Raw genomic sequence first — 27930 nt, forward strand, 5'->3', positions numbered from 1 at the left:
TCTGAGGCAGGAGCGGCTCAGCTCCTCCGTGCTAAACTGTGCTGGTCTCAGGCAGGAATTACCGTAATTACTGTAATAACAGCGCAGTTAAGGTTTCAACTGGGCAGGACACAGGCGGTACCATATTACCCCTACATGGTGCAACTTAAGTTTTTGAGAAGTGCTTAACATTTTAAGAAATGCTCTTAGATAGTAAAAAAATTACAGATTCACAATAAAACAGATTCAGACATAAAAGACCACAGTGTTGGTGACTGTATGTAGGCTTGAGAGAGAAAAAAAACAAATATAAAAAATAAAGTTAATGGTTTAAAAAAAAGGGTAAAGTCTTTAAAGAGACAGAGTACAGTTATAAATTAAAAGAAATAAAGAAAAATAAGCCACGTAAAAATGGAAAATTCACAGAGAGTCTGGATTCTTTGTATTATTGTGTTTTCTTTAAAATTTTTGACTGTAAAGGAGCTAAGTACAGAGAGACATTTCATTATATGGGCTGCCAAGCGAAACCAAAATGGATACAAGAGTATTATGATTCCAGAATATGGGTCTAAGGATATGATGCTTTGGAGAGGGTCTTCTTTTGTTTTCACAGATGACGAGACCCTCTTAATTGCTTCTATCCCAATATGGTATGATAGACCACGCCCTCCTAAAAGGTTGCTGTGAACACCCTCAAAAAATTGCTTCACTCAACTGCCCACTAAGATAAACCTGGCACACAGGTTATACCATAAAAGACCTAAATAACGGCGCCCCCATTCAACAAAAAGCAGTTTGGAGAAAAAAAACTGCGCCCATATTCCCAAATATTGTTTATAAATGTTCTTTTACATTTAAAGGGGGATATGATATGGATATGAATAATTTGCATTGGTGTGGATTTGAAGGTCAATTTTGTTATATGTATATGCATATTTCTAATCTTGATTAAGGTGTTGTGATTGTATAGTTCATTTAAAAATGTAATGTATATAGGTTGTTAATGGATAATCATCGATAATTGTCAAGCTTTTAGTCATGTTAGTTAGATTTTCTAGATGTACATAGATATATTTCAGCTAGATAGGCATTCTTCATATCTTTCAAAGACTGCAGAATATGGCATTTAATGTTTTAATAACTTAGGGCTTTTCATGATAATGAGACACGTCTGCTCCTGGCAGCACCAATCTACTTCAAGAGGAAGATGGGCACCGAAGAGGCTCCTTAAGGAGTTTGATAGCCATTTGGGCAAAAAACTGCTCTTGCCTGGACTGTTGCATAAACTGGACACAGAGAACCCACAGAAAGAGGACTGCTGAACTTGCCTAAAGGTGAGATGGTCTTTCGGGGTTCCTGACTCATAAAAGAGTCTACGAGACATTCTGCAGGACACAGCAAAAAGTGACTAAACTGTCTTTAAAATTTCCTGCTTGATGAAAATGTCTGCTGGATACTATGGGCCTGAAGGCTGAAGATGGATGCCCCAACAGTACAAAGAACTTTGGGTGACTGTCCAAGCAGTGAGATGTCTCTGTCATTTCTAGAGTTTTGGACCTCTTGTTTGCTTAGGTAATATTATATCCTTCTGGAGTCTTTGATGGAGTTAAAAAATGGTTAGTTATAGTTATAGTTTTCCTTAGTTATGATAAAAGATAAAATAGATATAAATATTGTAACTGTAATTCTTGCTTGATAACTGTTTTGCTATATGTAATCTTACTATGTTAAAAGCCTTTCTTTTCTGTTTAAACAGAAAAAGGGGGAATGATGGAGGTGGGTCTTGTATTAATCTGTTTTCATTGGTTAATTAATAAAAAAACTGCCTAGGCCCATCTGATAGGCCAACCCTTAGGTGGGTGGAGTAAACAGAACAGAATGCTGGGAGAAAGAAGCCGAGTCAGTGAGTCGCCATGATTCTCCCACTCCAGACAGACGCAGGTTAAGATCTTTCCTGGTAAGCCAGCTCATGGTGCTACACAGAATATTAGAAATGGGTTAGATCAATATGTAAGAGCTAGCCAATAAGAGGCTGGAACTAATGGGGTAGGCAGTGTTCAAAAGAATACAGTTTCCGTGTAATTATTTTGGGGCATAAGCCATGCGGGCGGCCGGGTGCCAGGGACGCAGCCCCGCTGCTGCATATTACAACAAGAGCTAATAGGTCAAGCAGTGATTTAATTAATACAGTTTCTGTGTGGTTATTTCTAGTCTGGGCAGCCTGGAGTGAACAAGTGGGCACCTACAACAATCAAGTCCTCCTCTCGTGATTAAATAAAATGCAAACCTATACAGCACATAAGTATCAACTTTTCTGGCCCAGATTCTGTCTTAAATCTTACACAGAAGTTGGAAGGGACTTTGGTGGCTGTGCTACATCTAACAAAAGGTGTTGGTGGGCCTTTGACTTTGGGCTGGGGAGCGAATGGGAGTTAGAGCCGAAGAAACAGTCTGTGCTGAGCCATCTATCCTAAGCTGGGTAAACAAAGATGAACTTTCTTGTCTCTCTCCTTGAAACAAAGCTAGTGATGGGCTTCTTATTGCCCAAGCCTTTAGCCTCAGCCACTCCGATCCCTTATACCCCCAGGCTTTGCTTTCCTTCCTAGCTCCTGACGTCAGAGCCCAGTTCATTCTGTTTACAGACCATGATTCCTTTTGGGTGATGTCTAGATGACCATTTCTAGCTCTAATTAGCTCCCACACATGGATGATTCTCCACCTCATCATTTCCTGTGGCATATTCTCTTAATGAGAGTCTGCTGTTGTCTGGTAGACCTCCCTCACCTGGATGGGTCAAAACCCAACACCACTATATGACCATGGCCTCAGGTACCCACACTAGCAAGCCAGAAGCAGTCACTTGGATTCCTCCTCCCTGGTCCTACACCAGTCACTAGAACACACCCTCCCTCCTTGGCACCCTGGCACCCTGCTAGGTTTAGCAACAGTTTCTCTCTGTTGCACTGTCTGCAGAGGGCTAGAGTCCATCCCAGCCGACCGTCCCGCTTACTTATACAACTATTAGGATGGGCCCAGAAAAATGAATGCTAATCACATCACTGATCAACTTTAAAGCAAGAGGAGCCATAAAACACAATGGCTTCAGAACTCATTCACAGGAGTGTCTCCCTCCTATCTCCTTCTCTCTGCTAACATGACTAACCATTCGCACCCATACGACACAGTCACTGCTACAGAAGACACAAAACTCAACAATCACAAGAGAATGTGGTAGGGTACACAGGGTGGTATGGGTGCTGGCTTTAAGAGTCCATGAGGGAAGAGAGGAGGGGTGGACATTTTAGAAGTAAGGCTACCAACATTACACTCGAGGGGAAACAGGTCTTAGAGGCCCTTACTTTCTAAGCTGCAGCCTTGAAATATAAAAGTCCTAAGAAGTTCCAAAATAGATGTTCTGGGGAAATGCAGGTAGAAGGGTCTGGGCTGAGTCCAACAGAAGAGAGATGGTATGTGCACAAGCAAGAGTCTAAGTTCATTGCAATTGGAGGGTGCAGGAGAAGCATCAAAGGTCTTCAAACTTATGGCTTTGGCAACTGCACGAAGAATGGTTCCTCTGGGGATGGCCAGATCTGCAGGAGGGAAGGCAGAGGTAAGTTCAGTTTCTCAGAAACGTGCGGCTTGAGTGTCTGTAAGCCAGAAGATAAGAGGTCAGGAAAAAGAAGGAAGACAGTTGCCACTGAAGTACTGTAATAAGAGATTGAAACAAGTTGTCTCAACAGAACTCTCCCAAAATTTTGCATGATAAACTTTTATAATAGGAAAGTGCATGTATTACTTTTGTAATAGAAGAATGTGTATCAATGGCATATGGTAGTGAATGCCTACAAACACAGCAACCGAGGAAGAGATAGAACGGGGAAGAATTTGATGGACACATGCATGCTCACAACTCCCCACCAAGACTTCATCTCAAAAAAACCAAACTAAACTAAAATGGGACTAGTCATTGACTAACAACACACAGTGCAGTGTTGAAGAGGAAATGTGTAGGAATTAAGAGGCAGAGTGTGGTCAGGAGAAGGGAGAGGACGGTGTCAGCTGGTGGAGCCCTTGGCAACCCACTGGGAGGAACTGCTAGGGGCAAAGCAGAGTTCTGTTAAAGGAAGCTATGGGGACTTGGCTGTGAGGAGAACACGCCTATCACAGGGACCCTGCGGGGCTGTGGGGAGATCACACCTATCACAGGAACTCTGTGGGGTTGTGGGGAGATCACACCTATCACAGGGACCCTGCAGGGCTGTGGGGAGATCACACCTATCACAGGGACCCTGCAGGGCTGTGGGGAGATCACACCTATCACACGGACCCTGCAGGGCTGTGGGGAGATCACACCTATCACACGGACTCTGCGGGGCTCTGTGGGGAGATCACACCTATCACAGGGACTCTGCGGGGCTGTGGGGATATCACACCTATCACAGGGACTCTGCGGGGCTGTGGGGAGATCACACCTATCACAGGGACTCTGCGGGGCTGTGGGGAGATCACACCTATCACAGGGACTCTGTGGGGCTCTGTGGGGAGATCACACCTATCACAGGGACTCTGTGGGGCTGTGGGGAGATCACACCTATCACAGGAACTCTGCAGGGCTGTGGGGAGATCACACCTATAACACAGACTCTGCGGGGCTCTGTGGGGAGATCACACCTATCACAGGAACTCTGCAGGGCTACAGGGAGATCACACCTATCACACGGACTCTGCAGGGCTGTAGGGAGATTAACAATCAAGTTACTCAGACTTGGAGAACTTCAAGAAGTGATGGCCAAAATCTGGTTTTCCAAAGCTCCAGTGTCATGGTTAGATGCTATCTAATTCCAGCTCACAGAAGCTTGAGAATTGAGGTGGGAGAGATGCTCAGTGTTTATGTGGCTGCTTTTACAGAGGTTTTGATTCTCAGCACCCACACAGTGGCTCGCAGTCATCTGTAACCAGTTCCAGGGACCCAGTTCCCAATGCCATCTCCTGACCTCTGTGGGCAGCACGTTACTCCTATGGTACTGTACACATAACAGACATGGAGGCAAACATTTATACATAAAAATAAATCTTAAGAAAAAAAGTGGGAAAAATCATATGAAGGTAGTATAAAACCACAAGTTAAAGCCACAAAAGATTACATTTATGTGTTAAAAAATGTGTCTGGGGTGAGGTGTGGTAGATTAATCACACTTGTGATCCTAGCATTCAGGAAGGCGAAGATGGCTGTGAATTCAAGGTCAGGTGGCCATAGTAAGTGCCATGCCAGCCTGGGAGATGATGTAACACTTATCTCACCCCCACCTCCAGCCAAAAGTTGGGTATGAACACCAAACCATCAAAAAGTCAAAGTAAGGTTTTTGTATGTACAGTGCTGGAAATCAAATCCAGAGCCTAGCACAGCTAGGCAAGCAAAGCGACTAGCTTCATCCCTAGCTCTTGGTCTTTTGAGGTAGGGTCTGTGTGTAGTCCAGAGTTTACTTGTCTCAGCCTGTTGCTTGCTAGGATTACAGGTATTTACTGCCAAATAATAACTAACTCTTGGTAGAGCGGTAAACTTGATCGGTAAGGAATTAAAAGGCAATGTGATGAGAATAAAAAAAGGACTAAGAAGTTTTTAAAGATTCTGTCTCAAATGTTTTTTTAAAAAGTTTCTAGGCTTGGCAATGCTGGCAGATGCCTTTAACCCCAGTACTTGGGAGGCAGAGGCAGGAGGATTTCTGAGTCCGAGGCCAGCCTGATCTATAGAAACCCTGTCTCAAAAATGAAACACGAAAAGACTTCTAAAAAACAAGTATTGGCAGATTCTATGTGGGGTGGGAGTGATGATTTCTAGTTAACCTCGACAGTCAACTTGATGGGACTCAGACCCACCCAGAAAGCAATCTGTGGACATGTCCACGAGGAGCTCCTAATTACATCAGCTGCGGTAGAAGGTCTACTTTATTGTGAGGTCCCAGCTCTGCTTCACTGCTGCCTGCTTCTCCGCAGTGAATGCAAAGCAGCAACCTCCTGCCCCGCCCCCACCCATCCCCACCAGGAACTGGGAGTCGAACCCAGTCCTCCCTCCTGCAGTTGCTTTGGTCAGGCATTCTGTCATGATAACAAGAAAATAATGAAGGTATGACTTCTGGAGAACCACAGCTATGTCATGATAAAAGTAAGATTATATTAAGAATAAAACCGCAAACTCAGAGCTGGAAAGATGGCTCAGTGATTAAGAGCGTCTGGGGCCTTTGCAAAGGATGGGAGCTGGATTCTCTAACTCCAACTCCAAAGGGTCCACTAATGACCTCTCCTGGCCTCTAAGACTATCAGGCATCAAAGTGGTAGCACACATACATATATACAGGCAAACAGTTGTACACATAAGAGTTAAAAAAAAAGTTTTAAAAACATAGTACCTCTTAAATTTCCTCTCAAAAAAAAAAAAAAAAAGCAACCCAAAGTGGTAGCTCATACCACTTAGGAGGTTGAGACAAGAGAATCAAGATCTGAGAGGCTGGCCTGGACTACATAGTAACACAAAACAAAACAAAAACAAATTTAAAACTCTTCTCACAGGTGTCTGCTAGGCGTGCTAGCACACACCTGTAGTCCCAGTTACTCAGGAGGATGAGGTAAGACTATGTTAGCTCTGGAGTTAAGGGTCAGCCTGCACACCACATCAAGGCCTCAAATAAAACAAGGAAGTAACAACAAAATGTCTAGGTCCATCTACAGTACAAATAAAATTATACAGGATTCTGAGGGCATTTATCAGAAGAGCTTTTATCTCTGAAGTGAGGTCAGGTTTCTTCCACTGAACGACAGAAGAGTGAAGCGCCGAAACAGGCATCATCAGAGCAGAAGTTGGCACAAGACTCTCCACTGCGGTTACTGGAAAAGGTGCCAAGGCCAGGAGGGTGTGAATTCAGACAGAGGCACATCTCTAAGCACTGACAGGATGCATCCAACTCCCACAGAACACTAAAAAAAATCCTGTGTGTGGGAAAATAGCTTCTTAAAACAAGCTCCAGAAGGCGGGTTGACGGCTCTGTTCATCTCTTCTTTGTGGTTCAGTTTCAGAGAACAACGTTGCTCAGGCTGGCTGTGAACTCGGGGGCTCAGTGCCCTCCTACCGCCCATGTAGCCAGGGCTGCAGACACCTAGCCTTGCTCATTCACACATGGCTTTAAAGGAACACTCGCCAAAGCATTTTTGGCTGAATTTGTCCTGGGGAGGGGAATCTCCCATTATCTCTTAATTGATGGTAAAACCAACCACCCAACCAACCACAACAGGGAGAATGGCCTTTGGAAACACGTGGTTCTAAAGAGCCAGATGTTCACAGCTTCCATCTTAGAATTGGCAAGACAGCAGTGCCCACTTGACCCAAGGTTAATTGTTACATGACTTTTACACCATAAATAAGACCAAACAAAACTAGCTTCCATAAATAAGTAATTTATGGCAAACTCCATGGGACAATGAAATAACCAAGCACAGGAGTAAACACTAAATTAGCCTTTGACCCCCAAAGCCTCATTTGAAGTCATTCTCTCCTCCTCTAAGGTCCTCCTTTTAAATTTAGTCACACCCTGAAATACGCCCTCACCTGAGGGCGAGGTCTGTAGCAGACAAAGGGGCGTATATCTCCTAACACTAAAGTATATAAAAGCTCCCCAAGTTTAACATGCCTTAGAATCATACAAAAGAAAAACGACAAGTGGATCACACAACTTCGACAAGTGCAGAGGCAGGTATAGCTCTGTGAGTTTGAGGCCAGCCTAGTCTAGTGATGGGAAGAGACAGGGATGGGAAGAGACAGGGAAGAGAGAGGAGAGAAAGGGGAGAGAGGAGAAAAAGAGGGGTGGAAGAAAAAAACAGAACAAGAAACTAACTGATAGAAAGTCTGTATAAGATGATTCAAGGCCTCATTGGTGAGAATATAATGGAAAACTTCTAACTTACTGAAAAATACATATGGAAAGGGAAAAATGTTACATTCATGTCAATTAAAATCTCTTTTATATCAAGTACAGTGACCATATATACCTTTTTTTCCAGTCAGTAAATCCGGATCAAAGAAAATGAACCACTCCTGAAGAAATGGCATGTGTCATGAAGTCTGCCACTGTTTCAAGACAGTCACAAACTAGTCCGCTCAAGTTCATCAGGGTCCCCAGACTTATGTCAGGGGGCACTAACTTACAGATCGCTTGTTTATCGAAATGAAAAACCACCTTTGGGCCAGGGCTGTGACTCACTGCTGGCACGGTGCTTGTCTCGCAAGCCGGGAGCCCTGGGTGAGTCCTAGCACTGCAGACCCTGGTCGTGGTGGCACAACAGGGACGTGAAGGCAGAGCCAGACGTTCAAGACAGTCTTCAGCTACACAGCAAGTCTGAGGCAAGCTTGGACTCCGTGAGACTCTCTTAAAAAAATTCAAAACTAAAGGCCTCTAAAAAGATGACCAAGTCCGACAACTTAAGCTTGACCCCAGGAACCCACTGCGGAAGAGACTCAGTTGTTCTACTGTGTACTACTGCACATCTGCACACATGCACACACACACACACACACACACGCACACGCACAAGGATAATTTTTTTTTTAATCAAACAAAATGCTTGAAACTTAGATTGCCTTGAAAATGATGATGGAGAAACATGTTCACACTTAGCTATTCTCCAAGGCACCGAAAGATGCACAATCAATTCAGTGATGGATTTTAACTACTTTGGAGTAAGAGGAAAAAAGAATCAATCTTTTGACAAATCTAAACTAGGGGTGGAGAGATGGCTCTGTTTGGTAAAGTGTGTGCCTTATAAGCCCAAGAACTAAGTCTGACACCCAGGGCCCATATAAAAACCTGGGCAGAGTGACGTGCACTTGTAACCCAACACTGAGGATGGAGACAGTGGACTGCTGGGGTTCACTGCCAATCAGCCTAGCCTACTTGGCAAAAACGAGGTGAACATTCCTCAGGAGCAGCACATATAATTCCTCAGTACTCTACACATATGCACACACACACACACACACACACACACACACACACACAAAGTGCTCATAGGCATGTGTGTGCACGCACATATACATACTGCAGTTGGGAATAAGTCACTAACAGGTTACCATTTCACCATGTCAGACTCACAGCACAAGGTACTACGCTCCGATACTCTAAAAGCTGGCTGTACTTGTACACAGCAGATGTTCTGTCTGTCCTTTAAAGGGTCTGGCTCCAGGAGTGTTTAGACAGCCCTGCAGAGGAGAGGTGGAGGTGCAGGGTCACCTTTCACCTGTGCAACTGTGCATGCCAGCTTCGCAGGGCAGGGGCTCTGTGACTACTACTACCACAAACCTCGCTCCAACACTGAATCTGAATAATGTATTTTATATGAGGAAGCCTTGATACAGAAAAGGGATGCTACTGTGATAACCATTTGTACTGTCCAGGCTCAGTCAAATCTCTCTGGCTTTGTACTAGACCCAAGGCATTAGAACAGCACAGCAAAGCACAGAACAACTGGCTTCTAGTCACTAGGAACACTGTTACACTATTTTCTAAAATTACTTAAAAATTTAAAATGTTGGTAAATTGCTGAGAAACTTAAATTCTGCACTGGCAAAACAAAACAAGTAAACAAACCATAAAAGCAATGCCTTCAAGAAGCAATGCCAAAGCTACCCGGACTAATATTTTATACAGACATATTTTAGCCTCTACTGCTCAAATTTCAAACCAAGTCCAGAAATTAGACTTTAGAAAATAAGTATGTAAATTCATTTTAAAAACTTACATATAGCTGGGGACGTACATCTCAATAACAGAGCACTTGGCTAGCATTTTAAGGCCCTGGGTTCACCCCCATCCCCCAGCACTATAGAAAAAGAAAACAAGAACAAGCAAGCAGGTGAGGCCTTAAAACAGCCACTATAGTACCCAAGTACAGAAGTCCATGTTAACCTGAGCACAAACTGAACCCGACCAAGCTGAGAAATGGGTGTTATTAGGCAGTCTAAGGCAGCACCCTAATAAACTATAGGGATCTGAATCTGGACTGTTACCAACTACTCAATACCTACTATACCGAAAAATCTAACACCAGGTCCTGTTACTGCTACCCAGCGTCACAGAGGATACTAACTCAGCAAAAACACACTTAAAGCCAGCTGAATCTTTAATCAAAGTGAGGTTCCTCATGGGTGGTAGTTAAAAGAAAGAAGGAACGACAGAAGAAATACGCCCACTTTGCAGCTTTTACTATATTAAGGACTAAGTCACTGCTAACAATACAAAACTGAAACACAGCAAGACATTAAAGGGACTCCTGGTGAGAGAGAAAAACACTGTCAAAAACAAAGCCTACCAACTATAATCTGGTCAGTCCTAGAGAACCAGCCACCAATGTATAGGAAAACACGGGAGAACAGGAATTAGGAATTAGGTTAGCCACCTGAGGGAAATACAGAACAGCAAAATCCAGACCAGGGGAAGTTTTACAACAGTTTTTTTTTTTTTTTTTTTTTTTTTAAATCTTGATTCTTCAGATAGCTTCTAAACTCAAAATAGGAAAAAAGAGGATATATTTAATAAGAGTTCCTTTTGATAAGAGAATTAATGAACACATACTGTTAACACTTGGGAGACAAAAACAGGATCAGGAGTTCAAGGCCACCCTGGGCTATGTGCGGTAATAAACTGCTTTAGTTTCATTGTATAGAGTTTACTTTTCTATTTCTGTGGAGTTGAATCTTCCTATTTTACTGCTTAAGAAGAGACATACATACACAGAAGCAGGGGAATTCCCTGGATAAATGAGGCCTCAAGTGTTGACTGTGTATGCACAGTGAGGAGCTACAGGCTAACTGACTCGGAGAGAGGGTGAGCGGGTGGGGCAGCTGGGCATCCGAGTCCTGCAGCTGCCATACTCCTTCCTGGTTCAGACAATGGGCACCAACATAAGTTCCTGCTTCATTCCACACCCATTACTGCAAACTGAACAGGAAGTAAACCAGGAAGCAACTTGAAAAGAAAGAAAGGGAGACACTCAGAAACTGGGTAATAAAGAGCTCCCGTACAGTGACTGACAAGGAATGGGCAACAACGACCAGCCTCTCTCTCCTTTGCTTTACAGGAAGTTCTAGAAGCACTGATTTGGGAAAAGGTCTCACTACTCTAGCCCAGACTGGCTTGAATGTGAGAGCTTCTAAGTGCTGGTATTCCAGGCACGGACGTCCATCGCTGGGTCAACCACTTCTTAAAAACTTAAGACTTTCTTTCTTTTTTAAGTTATGTACATGGATACATGGGGAGAGAGGTATGTGTGTCTCGGCACTTGTGTGGTCAGATAACAATCTGCAGGAGTCCATTCTCTCCTTTACCATGCGGGACCTGTGCCTCAAATTCAGGTCTTCATGCATGGTAGCAAACACTCTTATGCATCTTGTTGACCCTAGACAGGTATGACTCTCATTTCCAAGTCTGCATACTATAAACAGCCTACGTAGTACCTGAATCTATCTTATTTAAGTACTATTAACTTGTACCAACTTTAATGTAAGATATATGTAAAAATTTAATTTTGCTATTTAAATTTGCTATTTAAAACTATCTTGTAAACATCTTTCTATAACAAGAATCAGGAGACTGCCCACATTCACTCATGTGGGGAAAAAAAGAAAAGACATTATTATGTAAATGTCAGTCAATTAGTCATTTTTATTGAGCACTGACCACTTAGCTAGATACAATTAATATTCTCATTTCACAAATGTGTAATTTATCAATTAAAATTTATAGCTCTTGGGAGTTAGAAAGATGGCTCAGCACTTAAGAACACTGCTGCTCTTCCAAAGGACCCAGTTTTGATTTCCCAGTACCACATGGTAGATTGCTACTGTCTGTAATTCTAGCCCTAGCGGGATCCTACACCTTCTTTTGGACTCCTCCAATGGGGCATACATATACATACAGACATATACATGCAGACAGAACACTCATTCAAATACATTTAAAATAGTAAAATTTATGGCTCTTGTTTGCTTTTTTGAGACAGGGTTATTATTATTACTATGTAGCCTAGGCTGGTCTTGAACCCATAATCTTCCTGGATCAGTTTCTCAACTGCTGGGACTATAGTCATTAACTGCCTCTCCTGGCTGTGTTTGGCATAGGGAAGAATCATGGGGAGACCTTACAGCATTTCTAGTTAAAACTTGGTGTCTTTATACTTTAAAAAACAGGATTTGAGGCTTTTGAAAGCGAGAGGGAAGTTGCTGAATACCTATATAACTATCTAGACTATTCTATCCCAGACGCTATTAGCAATATGAAAGTTGCTTTTGTGTATTTAATTTGGCATTATTAAAAAGTAAATAAATGAGCCTGGCAGTGGTGGAACACGCCTTTAATCCCAGCACTCGGGAGGCAGAGGCAGGCAAATCTCTGTGAGTCTGAGGCCAGCCTGGTCTACAAGAGCTAGTTCCAGGACAGGCTCCAAGCTCCAGAGAAACCCTGACTCAAAAAAACAAAAACCAAAATAAAAAAAATATTAAAATTAAAAAAGCCAAACTCTTATCAGCATACTTTCTGATAAATAGGCTCCTAAACACCTGAACTAGAGAAGAAGAGAATACCAAGAAGCATAAAAATACTCAGAGGTTTATGTTATAAAATATAATTAAGCTGTGTTCTATCATCATGTCCTAGTTACTTCTGTATATTAAGTTTATATTCATTTTAAAAACATTATTAACCTCAACAGAAAAGTCCAGTTTCCCTGGTTCAGAATTCCTAGAAAGAATGCACAGATCACATCTAGAACTCTTTAGTATTTCTGTTACTCACAACGGAGGCTGAGAGCAAAGATCAAGCTTCACCGCTGGCCGAAGTAGAGCATGCTGTTATGGTCGGAGCGTGAAAGTCACCCCAGGCTCCTGTGTTTGAACAGTTGGCCCCAGCTGGTGGCACTGTTTTGGGAGGTTGAGAACCTTTTGGACATGGGAACTAGTTTCAACATGTAAGGCCATAGGGCTGGTGAGCTGGCTCAGTGGTTAAAAGCATTTATTGTTGTAAAGGTCCTGGGTTCAGTTCCTAGCACCCACATCCTTGGGCATCAGGCATACATGTGGTGCACAGTTGTACATGCAGGCAAAACACTCATACACAGAAAGTAAAACAAAATAAATCTTTTAAAAAAATGTGGGGACATGGAGGCAGGTACCCAGGAATAGAGCAAAGCTCTTCCGGGTCTCTTTCCAGGGCCTAGCAGAAGTGAGCAAGGTAAGCTGTGTCTCTCAGGAGTTTGCCGCAGGAAGGAGAAAGAGCATAGAAGACATATGTGGAGGAGGAAAAGCCGGGGACAAAAGAAAACAGAAATGCATAGAGGAAATGACAAATTTTCTTCTTCCAAAGTTTCTGCTTTACAAATCCCTTCCATACTGTCCATTTTCTAGATAATAAGCAACCATAGTCACAGCTAACAAAGTGCAGGGATTTAGGATGCGCGGTTTCAACTTTTTCCTTTCCACACAAGACAGATGCTATTTCCTTGCATTGCTTGGTAGTCAACAGCAGGCTGCTGAGAAACAAGAGAGCAGCTCAGATACAACCCCAGCCTTCTTCCCTAAACTTGGCAGCACATGATATTTAGTAAGGGATGCTTTAAACCTATGGTTTTCACGACATCTCATTTGTTTTTTTCTGTTGCTGAACTTTTTTTTAATTTTTAAATTTTTATTTTTGGTTTTTTGAGACAGGGCTTTCTCTGTAGCTTTGGAACCTGTCCTGGAACTAGCTCTTGTAGCCCAGGGTGGCCTTGAACTCACAAAGATCCGCGAGCCTCTGCCTCTGGAGTGCTGGGATTAAAGGCATGCGCCACCACCACTCAGCTTGCTGAATCACTTCTATCTGGGGCCCACTCTGCCAGCTGATCCTCTTCTCCATTTTCTCAGAGGTCCTGATTTTAGCACATCAGTGTCAGCCCCTCCACATCTGTACTCCTGCAACCGTTGTGCAGAAAAGGAGATATGCGCTCAGAAAATGACGCCAACTCAAGGTCCCTGTGCTTAAAGTCCAGGGAGCGGGACCTTCAGTTGAGGAACTGTTCCCATCAGGATTGGCGTGTGGGGTACGTCTGTGGAGAGATTTTGTGATGAAAGAGAGAGGAGCACCCACTGGAGGTGGTACCATCTTTGGACAGTGGTGTGGAAAGCAAGCCAGCAGTAAGCAGTTCCACAGTAAGTAAGTTCCACAGTCTCTACTTCGGTTCTTGCTTCCACGTTCTTGCTCTGCTATCCCTTAGTGATAAGGCTGTGATATGGAGGTATACACCAAATAAACCCTTTCCTCCCCACAGATATAGCCACTGCATACACATCAACATTCCTGATAACACTGATACAAAATGTGACATTTTCTTTTAAATAAAAAGTATATTTAAAAAAATAAATAATATAAATAAGGAGTTATACTAAATCCCCATTATGAAAACATTTAGTGGTATGGTTTACTTCAGGAACTAATACTTAGTCCCACCATATATAAAACAACACTTATATCTCTCAGTTCTAGACAGCTTATGTAAGACAATCTGGAAACAAAATCCATCTAAAAAAAGCTTACAGTGATTAACAAAACTGTCTGGAAGCAAACGTGAAGCTAACTTGCAGTGCCTGGGCTGTCCTAGAGAACTTATGCAGACCTAGTTTACACTCGAGTAGACTTTCTAAAACCCAGGCGTCATGATTGCCATAAGCCTGTAATCTGAGCATTCAGGAAAAGGCTCAGGAGTTTTAGGTCATCTTCAACTAATAGCAAGTTCAAAGTCAGTCTGGGTCACATAAGATGCTGCCTAGAAAGGAAGGATGAAAGAAAAAAGAAATAAGGAAAGAAAGTCAGCTCTTACAGTGAAAGTAACATTTATTTTTGCCTTTGAACAGAATATCAGTTAAGAAAAATATTAAACACCCTAAGATAGTCAAATATCACTTTTTTAGCTTTTGAATTTACTAGCAAAGTATTTGAACCCCTGAAGATAGACAACTGCAATATACTAAACCCTGACTTCGTGATGGTGAGATGAAGCGACTCCAGCAGCAGTGGACACGAGACAGTGGAGAGAAGAGCTGCCAGGCTACCCTATACCGCCCGACCCAGCCAGGCGCGACGGAACAGACATGCCTGCGCTCGGAGCCTTGTGAAGAACCACCATGAGTGTGAGGCTAGCCTGTCCAAGACAGAGACAGACAGACAGGTGCGCACACACACACACACACACACACACACACACACGGAGAGGAGGGGAGGGGAAGGGGGAAGTAGGGAAAGAGAGGGAGGGGCGGGGTGCACAAGCATGCACGAGTGCACCCCCCAAATGATAAGACGGAATTTTAGGGCAAAAATTGTGGGATCTGTACTTAGACTTTAAGTATCAACCTCAGTCTCAAATCACTATTAGTCAACTTGATATCAAAAGAGTATTTTGCTTGTTTGTTATAAAAGCAAACATAAGAGAACAGAAAATAAAACTAGAAAACTGCATACATGGAAGGGCATAATTTAATACATTTAATAATGTTCTTTTAGATGGAACTTATTACTCAAATTTATATCCTATGACTTTAGATCAGGAGTCATCCAGTGCAGGAGAAGATGAGAACAGTGTAGGAAAAGCTACTAACAGATGTAAACCAGAGAGCCAATAAAAACCACAAAGTAACGGTTTCCAAGGTGCAGCTCCTCCAGCTCTGAGCACTGCTGTGTAAAACTGAGAGCACCTGCAGAAATCAAGCTATGAGAAATGTACTGCTTAACTCAGGGTTTTCCCCCATCTCACTTAACAAGTGTAAAACAATTCCAGCCTCTAATCGGAACCTTCAAGTAAAACTGTTTCTCTTCCTCAAATCCCACAGTTCAGAAGCTTAATTATCTTTAGCTACCAAAGCCATGGTCCTTGCAGTCACTCCGGCTCCTGAGCACCTGCCTAGGTTCTAAGCATCCTTTCAGAGGCTAACACAATAGTAAGCAAATCCTCATCCAGTGGACCTTCTGATTTGGAGGTGAACTTAAAAAGTACACAGTACATAAAGAGTAAAGGCTACGGACAAAAAGGGCAGTGAGCACACACAGTGCAAGAGGAAGGCTTCACAAGCTACTCTGCAGCCAACCAGGTCACAAAATAAGGGCTGGTTTTTTCAGCTGTTGTTTTTTAACAAAATCCATGAGGACAATATGAGCACTGAGGTAATGACAAACAAATAGGAGGATAAGATCAGGCTATTGCAGAGAAACAAAACAAACAGGAACATCTTTTGGGCAACTGAAGCCAATCCTGATACACAGTCAAATCAGCACTTAGTCTCAGATTTGAAATATTTAGGAAAACATATATGAAGACCTCCAACTACTAATAGGGAGGATGGAATAATACAGAAAGACCCCAGAAAGCAGGTTAAAAATCTGAATTTTTAAAGTGTTTCACATTAGTATAAGTGTAGAGGATTTGGGGTTTATAGCCCTAAAATTGTATCTGGATAGAAAAAAAATGACGTCATGCCTATATGATGAGACTTGGATGTAAACTTTTTTCATGATTCTCCTGCTCAACCTCCAGAGTGTTGGGATTACAGGCATGCACCACCACACCCAGCTCTTAGCTATAAACTTCTGGGGCAAAGTTATGGGAAAGCCATAAATCTAAAACCATACATAATGCCTTCTGCAGACTCTCATTTGGAGAGGGGAGAGGGAAGGAGAGGAATATCAAACATCAAGAAAACAAAAATCCAAATAAGGCAAGCAGTAGAAATAGCTGTTTTTAATTTAATATGGAAAGGAAGGATAGCAATAAAGAAAATCACCACTAAAGTTAACATGTTTCCTAATACAAAACTAACTAGAAACAAGGAAATAAGAAGGGCTGAGAAGCTAAGAGAAAAATCTTTGAGACAGGGATTCGCCTAGGCTGGTCTCCAACTGGCCTTGCGGCTATATAGCCAAGGATTACTTTGAACTCCTGGCCTTCCTGCCTCCATTTTGCAATGTTGGGATTTATAGCCATGCATCACCATGCCTGGCAAAAATCTGGTATATACTACATTTTCAGAAAGATCACATCATTGTCAATTTCCCTTTTGGTTTTCACATTCACAAAGACTTTACATTACAAAACGCCCTCCCACAAAAATTCATGTTTAACTGTTCTACCACATTTCTAAAAACCCCTGAAAACTATGTGCCTCCTTATTTTTTTCCTCAAATCATTACGGAATAGAAAGCTTTACCTTTAAAAATGCACAGACTACGTCAGTCATCACTCAGACTCACTCAGACACAGAGGAAACAAGATAAGAATGCTTCAGTGATAAAAGGTACCAAGCCATGTGGCTGACACAGACAAGAATTATGGGTTAATGTAAGATGTAAGAGTTAAATAATAATAAGCCTGAGCTAATATAAACCAACCAGTTTATTAAAAAAAATGGACAGACTAAAAAGTATCAAGAAGCCTAACGAAATATCCTTTCTACAATCATCGTGCTGGTTTATTACCCGCCAACACACGATGTCCACACTGCTCAGAACTTGAACTAAAGCTCTTTAGATGCTCATCCCTGATCTTGGGGCTGGGGAGATGTCAGTCAGTCAGCATGGAGCTTGTGGCAAAGCATGAAGAACTGAGTTAAAATCTCAACACCCGACAGGAAACCAACACAGGAAGTGTAATTCCACGCTAGGAAAATGACAATAATCCCTGGGGTTTGCAGATGAGTCAGCCTATTCAAATCGTGCAGAGAGCCTATTTCAAAAAATAAGGTGGGGAGTCATAAGAAACACTCCCCTTACAAACACATGTCTGACCTCACCCACCAGAACCTGCTTCTTGTTTCTTGGCAATCATCCCATTTTTGTAAAATCATTAAAGAAGTCAAACTACCCATTTTTTTCCTTTATTTTTGTCTATTTTTAAATTGAAAATAGATTTTTCATACAATATATTCTAATTATGGTTCCTCCTCCCCCACCTTCCCCAAGATACCCCCCTTTGCCATCCCAATATATACCCTATCTCTCCTTATGCAGCAGCAGGCGGCTTGTTGGTTCCTGGCCACTTAGCCTCAAAACAATCACACAGAAACTGTATTAATTAAATCACTGCTTGGCCCATTTGCCTCTCACTGGCTAATGCCCACATATTAATTTAACCCATTTCCATTCATCTGTGTATCACCACGTGGCTGTGGCTTACCAGCTAAATCTGCCTCTGGTGGGGGCTACATGGCTTCTCTCTGACTCCGCCTCCTTTCTCCCAGTATTCAGTTTAGTTTTCCCTGCCTAGCTGTTCCCCTATAAGCTATAGGCCCAAAGCAGTTCCTTTATTAACCAATGATATTCACAGCATACAAAGGGGGAATCCCACATCATCCTATTTCAATTCTCTACATGCACATCAAATAAGTTTCTCAGACTCAGCCATGTCCAAAGTAAAAGTTCTGATTCCCTTTGCACACTCCACAATTTTCCCCATGTTAATAAACAGAAACATTATTTTTTTCATTTCTTAACATCAGAAACCTTGACTCCTTCTTGATCCCCTTTCCTTCCTCACAAATCCCACTAGGTCTGCCTTCAGACTTTAACAGTGTGTGTTTTCCTGCACATTTTTCAGTGCATCACATGCATGCCCAGTGTCCACTGAGGTCCTAAGAAGGCATTAGGTCCCCTGCATTAAGTGCTGGGATTCTAATTTGGGTCTTCTGTAAGAGCCCTTCCTCACTGAGCCATCTTCCCCAGTTTGCATCCTATCCTTTTCCACACTACAATCTTCAGAAGTCCCTGAAGGCAGGCCCACTTCCCATTTCTGCTTACCTGCCTCCTTTGTGCTTACTCAGTTCAATGGGAAACTACTTTTTCAAACATGACACACACAATCCTACCCCCCAGCTTTGACGCTTGCTGATATAAAACCTGCTGCTTCCCAGTGATACCCACTTGTGTCTTCTCAGAACACAGCTAACTGTTTGCAGGAGACTGCCCCTCTATTTCTCCAGGGCTGCACGCTCCTGAACTAGAACAGCGTCTCTAAGTGGAGTCTGAGTTGTGCGCACTCCCTTATGGACATTTACAGATACACAAATATTGTTAAGTAAAACTTACACAAATTGTACAGGAGGCCTAAAGTTCAATTCCTAGAACTTTTCACTTCCCAAATTTTAACATCTCTTTTAAGTCTAATGTTCTAATTACATTAAACTATCCACAATGTTTGTAATATTAGGAGTTCTCCTATACTATCTCCCCAAATTTTCCTGTTTGGTTAACAAAACATAATGCTTTCTCAGATCATCCTACCTACAGATTTTATTTCGCTAATCCAAATTAATTTTACTTTGATTTCCCCCAAACTCTTTAATTCTATTCATAAGTTAAAAGATGAAGTAAGCAACTGTATTTTACTAACAACCAGAAAAAAATTTAGATTTTTTTCAGCCTACAGAAACTAGGGTAGACAGCTTTGGTGACATATCTCAAATCCTCCTGTATTCCTTTTATTCTGCTCCCCAGCAACGTGCTCTGCTATACCTTTGCTTTACTCTTAAAGAAAATCCCTAAGACGATGTAGGCTCTAAACAGCCTTGCCCATACTAAGATCTAAGAAACACATTTCAAAATCTCAACCACACATTTAGATGAAAGACTGTGAGGGTCCCAAGGGCAATTTGGCCTAAGTAAAGTCACTTTCACTTTTGTCCTATGTGATTCTATTCTCCTAAACCCCTGCCAGTTAGTTAGCTGTCTTCACGGTGGACTGGGAGGATGGAGATGGTAATGACACTTAACAGGAAGTAGTCAGGTTATCCTCAGGCACAGGTAAAAAGCCATCTGGATCTGATCTGAAGTCTTCACAAGGTGACAGAACCCCAGCTCTGGGGATTGTCCTTCCCTTACAATATACCTGAGTTGTGCTGCCATATTTATAAGCCAAGGTTATTTGGACATGACTCTGAATAGAGCATGCTGTCAAGTCTTCAAGAAGGCATTTGGATTGTTTTTTTTTGGTTTTTCGAGACAGGGTTTCTCTGTGGTTTTGGAGCTTGTCCTGGAACTAGCTCTTGTAGACCAGACTGGTCTCGAACTCACAGAGATCCGCCTGCCTCTGCCTCCCAAGTGCTGGGATTAAAGGCGTGCGCCACCACCGCCCGGCTTGGATTGTTTTTATATTTCCTGAAAGCAAGAGACCAAAACCCTGCCTCAGAATAAACTGACTCCTTGTTACCATGGTAATGAGCTGCTTTGCTAAAAATGCAGAGCATTCTGGGGCTTTGTTCTCATCAAGAATGTGATAGGAGCAAATGAGTCAATTCTAGAGTATATTTATAAACATAAGGTGATGTTTTTTGACTCTAACTAACAAACATTTTAAATTGCTTGGTTCCCAGTAAACAGACCAAAGAAAATGAAAGTGCTGGGCTATATATTCTGTTATGAAGAGCTTCACTCCATCTCAGAGCTCAGCATGTTCAGACTAGTTACAAACTCAAAACATACTAGGAAACCTCAAAGGCTCCCATGCAACAGTCTTGTTAAAGAGCCACTAGAGTGAAACAGGGAAGCAGGGAAAGCACAGGACAGAGTGCAGAGTGGTGGGCTGACATACTCCAGCGTGAGACGCTAGCTCAACAAGCTGCGCAGTCATGTTTGTGTGCCGTATGCTGAGCCCCTAATCCCCAATGTGATCATGTCTGGAGTGAGACTTTTCAGGCATCATTAGATCATTAAGATGGAGACCTCATGAACAGGACCCGCACCCTTATAAGAGACCTAGAACACCCCTTTCCCTTCTGATAAAATGACCACCAATGCTCCAGGAGCCAGTTCTCACTGGGCTCAGTAAGATTTCAAGCATGAAAAACACAACACAGCTTAGTGCCACATCAGAAATGCTGTAAACTATCTCAAGAAAAATACCATATACTTTGTTTGGGCTGTTATGCAAGAGACAGGGAAGTGAGGGTGGCCATTCCTCTTGGCAAGCCAGGGAGAAGCTCTTCCCATTGTAAGGTATCCGGGAATAATCTCCTGTGAAGATGATTAGGTATTCCTGACAAGTAAAATGCACTTCTGAAAACTCACTGAAGAGTGGAGTTGTTTTTTGTTTTATTCTTCTTTTTGGGGTCCACCACCCAGCTCATAAATAAATAAGTCACAAGCCTTATTCTTTCTTACAAATGCCCAGTCTTAGCTTGGCTTACTTCTAGTCAGCTTTTCTTAAATTATCCCAGCTACCTTTGCCTCTGGCTTTTACCTTTCTCTGTAATACATGTCTTTCTTTACTGGTCCCTGATGTCCTGTCCTCCTTTTTTCACTCTCCCTTTTCTCTTTTTCTCCTTCTATTTATTCCCTCTGCCTGGCAGCCCCACCTATCCCCTCTCTCCTGCCTTGCTATTGGCCATTCAGTCCTCTACTAGACCAATCTGGTGTTCTAGGCAGGCAAAATAACACAGCTTCACAGAGTTAAACAAATACAACATACAAGAATGCAATACTTCTTTGCATCATTAAAACAGCATAAACAAATGTAACACATCAACTAATATTCCACAACAGAAGAGAAAGCAAAAAAGCAAAGGTCTCTATCAGCTTCTATAAGCAATCATCTTATTGAGATTCTTTTAACTTCAGAAAGTTCATGACCTAAAAATTGACTAATGGAGAAATTCTAAAGCCATCTTTGGTTATTTCCTTTGGTCTCAGTTTTTTGTTTGTTTTGTATCATAGTGGGCATGTAGAGGTTAGAACTATTCTGCTTCCACCAGGGGAGGAGACATGGGGAGCAAACTCAGGTCATCAGGCAGAGCATCATGTGCCTTAACCTGCTGAGCCATTTTGCCAGTCTGCTTTGTCTACTTTTGTTTTTCTCTAATGACAAATAAAACAAGATTACAGCATTAACAAGTTAACCCAAATAAAAACTATTTTAGTGAATCATAGAGATATTTTTAATTATGATTCAACCTACATTGGTTTCTTTTTGGTCTACATGTTCCCATTTTATCGCAGCCATCTGCCATACCAACAGCAGTTTCACAGAAGTTTGAACAAAATTATGACCGTGCATTAAAAACTACCAACTTTCTCACCTTAGAGCTGTACAGATTTGGAGGTTTTAGAGACAAGGTTTCAGTATGTTACCTCAGTTAGGCTCAAACACAATCTTCCTGCCTTAACAGCCTCTCAACCCCAGCTTGGAGACTGTCCACAGAAAGGGGGCACACTAGTACACCCCACAGCCCGCCCTGTCTCTCGGAAGGTTCCACTAGGAGACGGTTCACAGAAAGGGGGCACACTAGTACACCCCACAGCCAGCCCTGTCTCTCAGAAGTGTCCACTAGGAGACTGTCCACAGAAAAAGGGCACACTAGTGCACTCCAAAGCCCGCCCTATGTCTCGGAAGTGAACTGTAGAAGGCACATGGCAGCAGCTTCTGGTTCTCCCATCACTCTAGAGCTGCCCATGTTCCCACCTAAGGCTGAAAGAAGAGCTTGTTGAGTGTCTGGTCAGCCACACTGTCTTCCACAGGTCCAGTGCCTGACTAAGTTCTCCAGAACCCTACAGTCGTGGCTGGAGGTACAGTGTAATGGTAGCCTGTTCTGATATGCATAAGGCTCTAGGCCCAATCCTCAGTCCAGCAAAAATAAAAAATAAAAACCCTATGTAATTCTCTCTGGACCATGCTTTAAAAGATCCTCCTTATTTATAGATTCTGTATTTCAAATGCATGATGTAGGCAAAGCCAACGCAAATGAAGGTCAGTTTCTGGGGAAGGTGCATTGGTAATCACAGGACCCAGTTAACCGCGTATAATCCCATTTTTCAGTGAAAGTAATTGGTCAAACATCCAAATCAACTTTATATGAATAAAGTTCTGGAGAAGGGCCTTTCAGATACCACAGAATGTTGGTCTTGAGCATAAGCTACTAAAGAAACCTGGCCCACTCCCCTCGATGCCCCTTCCAAAAAGAGAAGCGGATCTGAGAGCCATAAATGGGAGTCACAAGAACTGAAAACAGCAATTAGCCCATATAAGTCTGACCTAGATTTCATCACACAAACTAGGGGCAAGAAGAACAGAAAAATCTTTTGCACACAAAACAGAACAGTGAGAAAAGACTGAACAGAGAAGAGAAATTCATTTTATATAAATGCTTAATAAAACCTAGAGATTGAATATCCCCATCCCCTGGACAGGAACCACTTGCTGTGGTGGTCTGAATGAAAATGGCCCCCTAGGCTCATGTATTTGAATGTCTGGCTTCTTGGTTGGTAAAACTGTCTAGAAAGGATTAGGAGGTGTGGCCTTGTAGGAGGAGGTGTGTCACTGGAGGTTTCAAAGTCCACCCTAACCCAGTCTTTCTCTCCCTGCCTCCTACTGTCAGATAAGGATGTTAGGTTCTCAGCGACTGCTCTACCGCCACGCCCACATGCCTGCTGCCGTATAACCTCCCCGCCATGACGGCCATGGATTCACCCTACGAAACTGTAAGCAAGCTTACAACTTTTGTAAGTTGCCTTGTTCATGCTGTCTCCTCACAGCAAAATAACTACCTAAGCCAACTAGCATTCTTCACAAGGTTGAACTCCAGGCTTCACCTGCTCCATGTGTAATTCACATATTCAGTGTTGAAAAGGATCTGGTCAAGAATCTGTTCCCTCTAGTTACAACAGTCACTGTGTTGAACCACAAAAACTTTATAAATTAAAGCATATGTGTGCAGTATGAGTGTTTATCTCAGCAGTATAGTACCTTCCACAGCCCGCTCTACTTTCCTCCCCTTAGTCTGATAGCTCCATTCAGGGTTCAGCTCTCTGGCTCCACTTTGAGTTCCATACCAGAATATGCACAGTCCCTCTACCTAGGTGTGTAATAAAAGTTCCATGTTCTTTGTGTTATCTACCAGTTGGTAGTATATTTGATGAATCAAAAATGTATCACATGTGTTTACACAAGTTTAACTTTCTTAACCAGGGACTATGAGTACGTTTTGCTACAATCAAAGACTAAACTAGGCAGGGGAATGTTGTTTGGTGGTCGAGAGTTCACCTACAATGCAGAGTCCTGGGTTCAATTCCCATCACTGGGAGAGGTGGTCGAGGGCCTGGACAAGGACAGATGGGGTAATGGGATCTAAAGCAGGATAAAGAAGACATAAGCTGCAAACAAGAACCCCACACAAACAGGCACTGCTGGAGGTGGGACACTGCAGAGTACCTCAGCATGAACCCAAGTGGTCCTGGGGGCGTGAGTCCTCAGGAGCACAGGGCTACTGGGAGGCCTGAGAGGACATGGAAAAGACGAAGTAGATTAATGAAATAGATAATATAACTATATAAATGCCAGGGAAAGTAGTTTTCTGAAAGTGCGCTAGCTTAAGTGAGGAGTGCTTTCAGTCTCAGCACAGAAACACCAAACAACAATCTAAGCAAGCGGTAAAAGAGCAAAAGACAAACCTTTCTGGGGATGAGGAAAACACTGAATCCTCATACCTGAAGCTGAAAAGTCAACAACCAGAATGTGGGAATTCTATTAATGCTTACCCATGGTGCAAAGCCATGTAATCCCAGTAGCTGGAAAGGAGGCAGACAAGAGGCTCGAGAGCTCAGGCCATTCTCAGCTACACAGTAACTTTGAGCCTAACCTGGGCTACTTGAAACCCAGATCAAAATAAAATAAAATAAAGAAGAAACAATGCTGCTAATAACACAGAGTAAGACAGGTATGGTGGCAAATGCCCACATCTCAGAGTTTAGGAGACCGAGGAGAGAAGACTGCCATGGTCTGAGGCCAGCCTGGGCAAGGAAGAGCAGTAAGACTATGGAGAAAATCTAAGCCAATGAAAAGGAGTACGCGAAAGCACTGTCTCCAGGGGAAAGCTGGGGATGAAAAGCACTACTGCTTTTTAAATGCTGCTGTTCTTCAGAGCAACTCTTACAGAGCTACTGAACACACTGCATGCATTTAATATTAGATCAAAATACAAAAGTGTAACAAAACTTCAACTATTTAGGTCATAATTCTTTTATAGAAGATTTTAGTTTTAACTGTGTGCGTATGTGTCTATGTGTGGACATGTGCACTTTAGTGTGGGTACCCTTGGAGGCCAGACTATGCCATGCCTCTGGAGGTAGACACAGGTATTTGTAAACTACTCATGCAGGTGCAGAGAACCAAACTCCCACACATTGCAAGAGCACAAGGGTCTTAACAGCTGTGCGGCCTCTCTCGCCCCCCTCGTAACTCCTTTTTCAAATGAATAATTGATCATTTCCCACAGAAGAAATTCTCTTATTTTAGAAACATCACGTTTTTACAACAAAAACTATAGCTATCTGATTCTGTGTGACACTCCAAACTTTCCGTAACTCCAAGTTCTTTTTAATTGCTTTGTTCCCATGTCACAGGGTATACCCAACTCACCTCAGGAAACGAGGGAGTTACTTCAACGGCTGCTACATTCGGTCACACTCTGGTTTTTCTAAGACAATATTTAAAGCACCATAAAGAGACTGTTTCCACTTCATATTGTGTAAGAAGTTAAAATGATCAACACAATAAATTCTCAAATGTGCCCTACGATGGCAACACCTTTGATCTTTCATACTTTCCAACACTGAAGGTAATATTTTAGTATCTAAATAACCTGAAATATGAAATACACTGTTTTAACTGGATACCAATTGTTTCTAGTTTACACCTTTAAGTGCGTTCTATAAACGTTTTTATTTTATTATGATTTCTGAGTATGTGTATTCAGGCACATGTGTGGAGGTCGGAGATTTCTTTTGGGAGTCAGTTTTCTCCTTCCACCATGGATTCCTGGGATCAATCAGGTAATCTGAATTGAACTGTGCAGAAAAGCTCCAACTCACTGAGCCCACCTGTCCACTTCTTTAGGTAGCTTTAAGGTTGATTCTGTTCAGTTAGGAAAGTTCAGTTAGGGTTGGGGATTTAGCTCAGTGACAAAGCATTTGCCTAGGAAGCTGAAGGCCCAGGGCTGAGTCCTCAGCTCTGAGGGTGGGGGTGTTACCAAGGCCTGAGTTTTCAAAACACAATTCATGCAGTAAATGATGTTTCCAGACAGGATGACGATGACTATGATGGAATCATATTAAGGAGGAATTTGCTTAGCACAGAAAGCTGAGACAATATGTGGACTGTAATTCAACCAAGGCAGCTACATGTTTGCATTTATTTCCTTAAGAGTGACTTATTTGTTTTAATTTGGTATATTATTACTTCTGGATTTTAGAAAAACTGGTTTCATAGTTTGCTATGCTAGTATTCAGGCAGCCATAAAGTAATCCTAACATAAAAATTCTCTTGCTCCTAGATCTGAAATAAAATAGACAAACATAAAGGCAGCCTACCCTTTCACCCTTTTTGGCCTAACGATGCTAACCAATACCCTGGTGTTAAAGAGCAGTGCAGTTTAAAAGTTCATGAACACTTCTAACACCTGGCAGAATAATCCCACAGTATGAAATGCTATTTAAATTTTTCTATCTCCAGGGCCTGGAGAGATGACTCGGTTGCTCAGAGAGCTTACTGCTCTACTACAGGACCCTACCTAGTTCAGTTCTGGCACCCACATCAGGCGGTTCACAACAGACTGAAACTCTGCCTTCTGACCTTCTTGGGCACCTGTGCACACACAAACACACTTACACGTAAATAAAAATAAATCTTTCCTTTTTAAATCAAAGCTGCTACCAGATGTTTTTTCTAATGTAAAATTGTTTAGCCAACTTATATAAAGAATCTAACTTCATTCGGGCAGGGAGGCAGAGGCTGGTGGTTCTCTGTAAATTCAAGGTCAGCCTGGTCTACAAAAGCTAGTTCCAGGACAGGCTCCAAAGATACAGAGAAATCCTGTCTCAAAAATCCAAAAAAACAAACCAAACAAATAAAAAAACCCTAAAAAAACAAACAAAAAAACCCTAACTTCAGATCAGTAGCTGTTTTCAATTTCACACTCTTCACACTTCATGTTAACCTGCAGTCCTCCAGATGCCTTCTGGAAAGCTCACCGCTTCCCTGGATAGGAGATGGTTGCCACCTGAAAATTCCCATATCACCATCCCTAAAAAACAGCTTCAAGTTTTTGTTTTGTTTTGAAACAGTTTGCTTTTTTCCATCCTGAGTTTTCCCAAACTATTTCTGGGCTCTGACAATCCTGCATGACTAAGTCTCCTCCTGGGAACAGCTGCCTCATTATCACTATTAAAACAGTACTCCTATAACCACTGATAAGGATCTGGAAACTCATTGTAACCTATCGGCTAAAGATAAACTTGTAACACTTGGAATAATGGCTCACCCCCACCCCCTCCACCCCCAACATCTGACCACTCCAGCAGTCTTTGTGTTCCAATTAAGTTTTTCAGTTTTCCATAAATTCTTACTAACTTTATTCCTATTTCCTTCCTTAAGCCAGTTAATCCTCAACTACTGTCACTCCCCAGCCCCCTCTCACTCAGGAGCCAATGATCTCATATTTCTAAGGTAAAACAACTTCCCAACTGACCTGTCTCAGAAATATTTTGCATAGTTCATGTGTTATTTGGTAATGTCTGTTCCTGGCAAGCTAGTCCTCCTGCCTGGAAAATCCACAGCAGATAACCTCCAAAGGTCTTTTCCTAAAGCCATCAAATGGAACAACTACTTACAACCTTAATTCTTCCAAATAAATGTATCCAAAACAGAGATAAGGAAAACATCAATAAAAAGAAACAAAAGAAAAGCAGATGATCACAACCACAAATTTGTCTTTACTGCCACCCAAACTCAGTATGAGAGACGTGTGACATCAGCAGAGATTATCAGTCTGGAAGTCCTTGATTCAGTCTGATAGAGTGCTACCCTAAACCAGAACCAAGCAGAGCTATTTAATCCTTAATCTTTAAT

The 27930-nt window shown here is 42.3% G+C and overlaps 1 protein-coding gene across 7 annotated transcripts in view; it reads right to left on the minus strand.

Moving 5' to 3' along the window:
- The window catches only part of Fbxo34 (F-box protein 34), a 60026-nt gene that overhangs the window by 7322 nt on the left and 24774 nt on the right, over positions 1 to 27930 (minus strand). The window contains exon 3 of one of the 7 annotated variants that reach the window (XM_057786695.1): positions 3339 to 3569. The exons of the other annotated variants lie outside the window; for them this stretch is intronic. The gene's annotated coding sequence lies outside the window, so the exon portion shown is untranslated. The remainder of the gene's footprint in view (positions 1 to 3338; positions 3570 to 27930) is intronic. 7 annotated transcript variants of the gene reach the window in all.

Source organism: Chionomys nivalis, chromosome 12, assembly GCF_950005125.1.
Source record: "Chionomys nivalis chromosome 12, mChiNiv1.1, whole genome shotgun sequence".
Taxonomy (NCBI): Eukaryota; Metazoa; Chordata; class Mammalia; order Rodentia; family Cricetidae; genus Chionomys; species Chionomys nivalis.